Source organism: Alnus glutinosa, chromosome 12 (assembly GCF_958979055.1).
Source record: "Alnus glutinosa chromosome 12, dhAlnGlut1.1, whole genome shotgun sequence".
NCBI classification, from domain to species: Eukaryota; Viridiplantae; Streptophyta; class Magnoliopsida; order Fagales; family Betulaceae; genus Alnus; species Alnus glutinosa.
In genome coordinates this window covers 5,872,205-5,881,473 of record NC_084897.1, presented here as the reverse complement: position 1 = coordinate 5,881,473, position 9,269 = coordinate 5,872,205, and positions in this window count along the sequence as shown.

The window sequence follows — 9,269 nt, the reverse complement described above, 5'->3', positions numbered from 1 at the left end:
TATGATCGATAGCGGGCGAAAACACTCAACAAGCTGAGTGTGTTATCAGTAGGGACATTTACTTGTGTGTGTTAACCTTGGGTTGGTCTAAAGTTAACCACATGAGGTCGATCAAGAGAGACCACTCATGACTCAAGCATGGGACAATCTAAAATTAATCACCCATGGATTGGTCTAAAGTTAAAAAAGGTGATTAAAGTTTTAAAGGAGATCAAGTATAGTCTAAAGTTAACCCACTACAAAAAAAATAAAAAAATAAAAAAAGGATTTCTGGACGGTTTAAAAAGGTACAGACGGTTTTTCCTGGATGGTTTAAAACCGTCCAGGAGAATCGGTCGGTATTTTGATTTGCGGACGGTTTTGGTAAAATCGTCCACAATTGCAGACGGTTTTTTTCCGAACCGTCCATAAGCTGTTATGGACGGTTTGGGCCCAAACCGTCCGGAATTGCGTATGTGGAATACCCGAATAATTCTAGAAGGTTTGGGCCTAAACCGTCCAGAATAATTTTTTTTAAAAAAAAATAAATATAATTAAAATCCCAAAAAAATCCCTAATACAAAATTCCCAATCCATTTCCAAAATCCCAAATTCAAATCCAAAGTCAAATACAAATTCAAATCCAAATCCAAATCCAAATCCAAATCCAAATCCAAATCCAAATCCAAATCTATTTCCAAATTCGAACTATTCACAACAACAGTCTAATAGCTTACATATTTCAAAAATGCATGCATACCTAATACAAAATTCAAATATAAATACATAATTAAAATCCAAAAATATTAAAACCTATATTCCATGCACCATTATAATCATCAATGCATGCAAGCCGGCCCAGAGGAGAACTAATCCGATTTACAACCTTATGTGCATTGCTTGCTTCAACCATCTTATTCATTTATGCTTCTAGTGTTTGCTGTAATAGGTATACAAATCCCAAATTGTTAGGTAAGAATCATCTTGATGAGGCTATGATTAACAAGTTGCAAGGTGAAAACTAAACACAAGTAATGATTATAATATAACTGCCTAGATACTCATACAAGCAACTTCATATTTTCTTTTTCGCTTCAAATGATAGAATAGATCCTTGAACTAGTAGTAGCATTAGGAATTAAGTAGCTAACTTTTAACTGCCAATATCACACTGCTAAGCTAATGATAAAATAGAGAAAACAAGGATGGTATTTTGCACTACTGAGCCATTTCAGCACCTACACTACCAAAGAGTACAAAGTTCTACAGAGGATCATTGATAAGCAGCTAAAATTGTAGCTAATAGAAAATACGAGTTGATGATATTTTCCCCCAAGAATTAAAAAGACATGTTCACGAGGATTCCAAAATTCAACCTAAGCATATAATAGTTAACATTCCTCTTAACTATTAACATTCCTCTTTAACCATAAATTATTCTCGTGGAGTTTGGAATAAAAATAAAACATGCCCAATGAACAGTAAGAGGGGACAATTAATGACTAATTAATCAAAAATTAAGTGTAAACCAAAACATCACCTTCTTCATTGTTTCCCATTGATGGTTGTTTCTCTGCCATAATCATGGCTACAATACGTTTGATGGCTGCAAGCTCTTCCTGTTGCACTTCGTACAAAGTCTTCAAACGTTCCATCTTAGCAGCCATCTCTAGTTCTTTGGGAGTAGGCGCACTAGAATTCGATCCTTGTCCGGAGGTATAAGAGGTGGATTTACCAGGAGTCGGCCCTAGCCCTACCCCGCGTACACGACCGAAATGTTCTCGTCCTAGCACTTGTGCACACGCATCGTTATGCGACCAATAGACTGACCCCTGTGAACACACTCGTTCTATAGACGACTGATTGTCGATAATTTCTCTCATCTTCGCCTGCACAAAACATCCAAGGGTGAAAACTTGAACATATAACTAATATTACGTATTTACCACTTACAATAGCTTCCCCAGCCGCTGCATTCACAGGGTTCCCATCTTTCTTAGTATGCGAGACAATGAACATATCATCTCGGTTCGGTGTTTCTCCAATGTCTTCTTCCTGCAATATCATTAACATTATCAGTTATAAGCTTATTGCCTTACTGCAGTACGTACAAGCCGTGAACGTTTATCTATTATACGTACCATTTCTCGTGCAACCTGTGCGATGCTCTTCGATCCCAGAGTGTGAAGAAGAGCGTTTTGGCCACGGCTTGTCTTGGACTTCAACGCTCTCTCCTATAAATTTGGTAATGTTAATATGTGGATTTCTTCGACAAAATAAATAAATAAATGAAAATACCTTATCAGCCAAAGACAACCACGTATCAACTTGCATTTCGAAGTCTTCTGCATCGAAGACTGGCGTTGTCAAAGCCCTATTGACCACAGACTCTACGGTATCACCTTCTTTCAAATTTAGACTCTTCTTGATCTCGTACCTGTATTGCCTTCTTTTCTTTGCTAAGTCCATCAACGTTAATCTTTTTATGTGCATGAGTAGGTGAACAGGCTCAAAATAAAATTTTTTCTACACAAAAAATGAAATTTCATAGCTTAATTGGAAATGTAAGGCTACAAAACTATAAACAAGAAGTGATTTACATGAAAACAAAAAGTTTCATACTGTTAGAGTACGCCACATATCTTCCTTCCCTTCTAATGGTAATTTCCTCCAGTTACCATGCAGTTTTACAAATCGGCCATTTCTTATGATCTTCCCACAAATCCTTCTAAATTTCTCGACCCCTGGGCCGGTTGGTTGGTAGGATAGGTTGAATTCAATCACCACCCTTTCCCCATCAGGTATGTGCCATATGTCTTTAGGACTACCAACAATCCTAATATTCTTTCTACCCTGCTCATCTGCAACTTATAAAAAAAATTTACGTCACACTTGATTATTACTAAATTAGTAGAAAATTATCAAAGTAATTGACTATCATCAAATATAAAAATAATTCATACCTATTGTGTAAACTTTCCCATCCCGTAATATACGCGCCACCCGAGTAGTACCACTATGTTGTGAAGTCTCAGGTCCTGATTGTGTTGAAGATCCAAACTCCATATCAGGTGCTACACATTGCTCAGAATCTACAACCCCTTGTGTCTCGTTAGGGTCATGTGTCGTATCGTCTGACCCTACAACCGGTTGCCCATGTAGTACATGCTGACAATCTATGCTCCCTTGTGTCTCGTTAGGATCCTGTATCGTATCGTCTGACCCTACAACCGGTCGTTCATGTAGTACATACTGACAATCTAAGCCCCCTTGTGTCTCATTAGGGTCTTGTGTCGTATCGTCTGACCCTACAACAGGTCGCTTAACCGGTGTGCAGCCTATAGGCGTCCAAAAATCACTTCTCGATTGCGGCGTCCTTTGTTTAAAGGCCATGTCTACTTGCAAACACATTAAAATAGGTCACATTTAATAGTAAATAAAATATATAATATGCAACAACAAAAACAACATGCTTAAAAAATAAAAGTGAGACGACTATAAGCAAGTCATTATAGACACCATATATTTGTATTCTCTTTAATAGTTTAACCATATTCATATATACAATTATTATGTTGCTTCGGTGGCCGGTACATTAGTACGTGCACAATCAATGTCATCAAAACCAACGTCTCCTGTCACGTTGACGTTGAACAGCTCGTGCTCATGATAACTGTCAGCCTCGGCATAATCATTACTTTCACCACTGCCAACACCGTACACATTTCTAGGTTTTGTCCTTACAACAACAGCCCAATTTAAATTTTTGGGATCCTCGACATAATACACCTCCGATACTTGATTTGGTAGTATGAATGGATCATCTGTTAGTCGCACACCCGTGTGTATTAGGTTCTTGAAATTTACAGGATCAAATCCCTATTCGTCTTTTTTGTATCCCTTATTCGGTTGAATGTCGGCCCAATCGCACTTGAAAAGCACATACCGCGTCAAGTCGTAGTATGTAACCTCGATTATTCGAGTTAGCTTACTGTAGTACGTGGGACCATCTTCAGTGGTGACACACACTCCACTGTTTTGACCTTTTTTTTCTTTGTCGACATCCAGGGTGCGGTACAACACGCCATTAACCACATACCGCTTATATTCTACAGCATCGAAGATTGGGCCTTTGGCATGACTTACAAGTTTCTCTCCCAATGCCATTCTATCCACCCCAGCCAACTTATCAACCTGTGATTTAGACACCTAATTTAAAAAATGGGGTTTCATGATGCTTTTATAGGCAAATAATTATTCAAACCAACAATTTTCTTACGTATGACTTGTACCAGCTACAGAATTGGTACATCTATTGCTTCACTAACTGTTGATGCGAGATACGTTCCCTATTGTTTGGTTCCATTAGTGACTCCATGTGCATCCTATACATCAAAAAAAGATATATTTGGTTACTTTTCATTGTATTTAGAGGCATACAATACGTATTTAATAATGTGACTCACGTGCGAAATTGGAGGAAATCGTCAGAGTTGAATAAAATATATCAGTGTGCTTGCTCAAACGTGATCTTATCAAGTTTTATCCAATTGGTAGCCCTCTCGATTCATCTTGGTGTCTTGGGGCCTTATTGTGGACCGTTGGCGCGTTGACTAAATATCGCGACCAAAATGTGAACAATTCGTCTACAATGTAACCCTCTGCAATAGACCCTTCGGGTGCGACCTTATTACAAACGGTACGTTTATATCTACCAAGGCACCTACATTAAAGTTAGACCATGAGACTGTCACATAAGAAATATATATTGTAATAGGTCATTCGGTTGAACAAATGTCAAGTTAATAGAATTTTAACATTACCTCTCAACGGGATACATCCACCTGTAGTGTATCGGTCCGTCCAGTTTGCATTCACGTACTAAATGTATGATTACGTGCACCATGGATGTAAAAAAAACCCGGAGGGAATATTCGTTCCAATTTGCACAAGATTATGAGTATTTGGTTCTTTAGATGATCCAGATCTTCCACCCGCAGTGTTTTTGAACAAATATCCCTAAAGAACCCACATAGCTCGATTAAAGGCCTCACAACATCATCCGATAAGGTTCCTCGAAGTGCAATTGACATGAGTTGTTGCATGATTATGTGATTGTCATGACTCTTCAAACCCCCAACAGTACATCTCTTGAGCTTGACACAACGTGACACATTTGAAGAATATCCATCTGGCACTCTAACATCAAGTAACACTTGCAGGAAGTCAATCTTCTCTTTTTTTGTCATTGTGAAACAAGTTGCGGGCAAAAATATTTTGCCGTTTTCCGCAGTAAATGGATGAAGTTCTGATCTCAATTTCATCTTACGCAAATCTTGATGTGCTTCGTGGTTGTCTTTGGTTTTACCATTCATGTTCAATAGCGTGCCAAGTATGTTATCAACGACATTTTTTTTTTTTTTGTTGCATCACATCAATGTTATGGCGTAGTAATTGATCTTTCCAATAAGGCAAATCGTATAATACACTTCGCCTCTTCCAATCAACTTCCCCAGCCGGCAGCTTATGTCCAGTCCTTGCCCGATTGACACCACATTCTAATTGTCTCATGATCTCATCGCCATCCAGAACTTTGGGAGGACCAACCATTTCCTGCGCACCGTTGAATCGTCTCTTGTTTCTTCTCCATGGATGATCCGGAGGCAACCATCGCCTGTATCCCATAAAGCAAATTTTTTTACCATAAGTTAGCCACATTAATTGCGTTTCATGCCTACAACAAGGACATGCTTTCCGTCCATTTGTACTCCAACCTGACAAATCACCGTATGCTGAGAAGTCATTTATCGTCCACATCAATGCCAAACGCATTGTGAAATATTTTTTTGAGGTTACACCAAAAGTTTGTACCCCTACTTCTCATAGTTCCTTCAACTCACTTATAAGGGGCGCTAGGTACACATCTATATTATGTCCTGGTGCACTCAGACCAGGGATAATTAAGCTTAACATAAAATACGGTTGTTTCATGCACATCCAATGAGGCAAATTGTAGGGTACTAACATTACTGGCCAAGTACTGTAACTAGAGGACATGTTCCCAAAAGGATTGAAGCCATTTGACGCTAAACCTAGCCTCACATTTCACGGGTCTAATGCGAAGACTGGGTAACGTGAATCGAATGCCTTCCATACTTCTCCATCGACAAGATGCCTCAACACACCGTCTTTTGTACGGCCTTGAGCATGCCACTTCATATGTGGCGATGTATGATGTGACATAATTTATATTTAAACCTATAGGTTAATTAAGGTAACATCTCAGGGTCAAGATTTCTAAAATTCCTAAAGTATTTTAGTGAGTATATTTCTGCAAATTTTAACCATTTTTTTATATATTTTAAGACCCTGAAATTATCCACAACTAACTGATCACTCGTACACACAAATTCTGCTTTCTTTCACTTTTCTAAATTATGTACTGTCCATGAGTGCAACTAGGATTTCATACGTTTCCCTAGAAATTTTTATCTCTGAATCATTAGGCTACTTGGTCCCAAATCTATTTTACAAAAATTATAGGGCAGAATTAAAGTGTTGTTCTGATAATAATATTCTTACATATACATATGTGTTTGTTTGTGTGTAGACTACAGACATGCTTAGCATTTAGAAAGAGGGGAAATTGCTTGGTCGTACACATGAACACAATCGGAAAAAAAAAAAAAAAAAAAAAAAAAAAAAAAAAAAAACAAAGCAAAAAAATTGAAGCACTTACCTTTACACCGGGCGTCGGGGGTGTGGCTCCCGGGCTGCTAGTTGCAGGGACACGTCAGTTGTCGCCAAAGAAGGTGAGGGCGGGCTGATGTCTTCTCGATCTGACAGAGATAGGGGCCGGACGGAGTACGAACTAGAGAGAGAGAAAGAGAGAGAGCCGGCCGACGGATCTTGAGCTAAAGAGAGGGAGATAGGGGGAGCGGGAGAGAGAGAGAGAGAGAGAGAGAGAGAGAGAGAGAGAGAGAGAGAGAGAGAGAGAGAGAGAGAGAGAGAGAGAGAGAGAGAGAGAGAGAGAGAGAGAGAGAAGGGGATACTGATGATCGAGGGTTTACTCCTTTTAGAATTAGGTTATGGATGGTTTTTAAAAAACCGTCCGGAATTAGAAAATTCCAAACGGTTTTTTAACAACCGTCCATGTATTCATAGACGGTTGTTAAAAAATCGTCTGGAATTAGAAATTTCCATACGGCTTTTTAACAACCGTCGATGTATTTATAGACAGTTATATCAAACCATCTGTAATTTCTAATTACAGATTGTTTGTTTATAACCGTCTATATATTTATAGACAATTTGAAATAAAACCGTCTGGAATTTTCTAATTCTGGACAATTTTATTCAAACCGTCTGTATTTTTAACGACGGTTAAATTAAACCGACATAATTTTTTTTTCCTAACAGTTTGAAAAAAAAAAAAAAAAAAAAAAAAAAAAAAAAAAAGACTAAATTTTATTTTTTTTTTTTTTTTTTATAAACAATTTAAAAAACCATCTATAAAAAAAAGTCCAGAAATCCCTTTTTTTTTGTAGTGACCATTTCTAAGATACTAAAAAAAAAAAAAAAAAAAAAAAAAAAAAAAAACCCATTTCTAGGATGATTTAAAGTAACTTTTAAAGCAAAGATTTGGAGTAAAGAGTTAATTGGTTCATAGTTTTGAAATAGTTATTTTCCAAATTGTGATAAAAACTCTCAAATTATTTTTATTTTTTACTGCAGATGACATGTGTCATTATATATGATTGGTGTTGGCGTGACATTTGATGATTTCCTTAAAGAATTTGAACTAAAATTGGATACGGGGCTTATTTACTTTTATTGCTTACCACAATAAGTTCTCAACAAATTTTTATACTACAAAAAGTTTAGGGAGAACTTCACTTAAGGGTACTAAATTTTTACCATTTTTGAAAGAATGTATCTGAACTTCAAAACGTCTTAATTTAGGGTATCAGTTTTTTTCGGAAAGTCTCAATTAGGGATCTTCTGTTAGGATTTTCGGTTCAATCGTATCAAAATTTCCAAAATACCTCTCCTTTTTTATGAAAAAAAAAAAAAAAATTGTTAGGATTTAGATGTTGGTTAGAATTTAGTGGAATTTACAAAAATACCCATACCTGAACCTTTGAAAAAATTTATAGTTTTTTTAAAAAAAAAATAAATAAATGCATGGGTATTTAAGACTTTTGACAAGAATTAACGAAAAATCCTGACGGATGACTCCTAATTAAGACTTTTCAAAAAATAGATACGCTAAATTGAGACATTTTGAAGTTCATGTACGTATCTTCTCTAAAAAAGAATAAAAATTCGATACACTTAAGTGAAATTATCTCAAAAGTTTACAAATGGGTGTAGTTGTTTTTTAGGTTATTTATTTTACAAAAGTCAAATAGAGAGAATTTTGATTGATTGATTTTTATTTTTTTTTAGAAGCAATACGGCCTCGTTTAGTTTGCGGAATGACTATTCTATTAAGAAAATGAATAGCTATTCATAGGAATAGAAGGTGATGGAATGGAATGGAATGGTTATTCTTAATCTTTAATTTGGTAACAATTCGTATACTTTAATTGGAATACAATCAAAATTACTAAAAAAAACACTACATTATATACATACATATATATATATATTATTAAAAAAAAATTATAAACTATAGAGTGGTCGACCACCACAATGGGTGGTCGGCCACCCACGAAATAACTAAGGGGTGGCTGCAACCACCCCCATAGTGGTCTCCGGGAGTGGCCGAGGCTTCAGGGGGCCACCCCTGAAGCCCATCAGAGGTGGCCGGCCACTCCCAAATCGCGCCTGGGGTGATCACACCACCCCCAGAGGTATATGTGGCTGGCCGACCACCCATTGGGGACCATGGTTGGCCAACCATTGTTAAGGGGGAGGGGGAGGGGGTTGGGATTTCCTTATTTCCTCTCTTTTTAAAAAAAAAAAAGAAAGAAAATAAAAAATAATTGTAGTTTTTTTCTGAAAAATTTAGTCTATTCTTATTGGAATAGTTATTCCTCTCATTTTTTAGGAGAATAAGTATTCATCTTTTTAAGGGAATATGTATTTCAATGAGAATAACTATTTCAAGAAATAGATTCCTACCAAACATAAAAATGACTATTCCATAAGAATAGTTATTCTATTTCGGAGATTTATTTCATAAACCAAACAAATTCTACATGTGAAAAGGAGATTTTTTGATTGATTACTTGTCCATAAAGTCATAAAATTGAATTGTTGACCCAAAAGGAGGAAGTTTAGGCCGC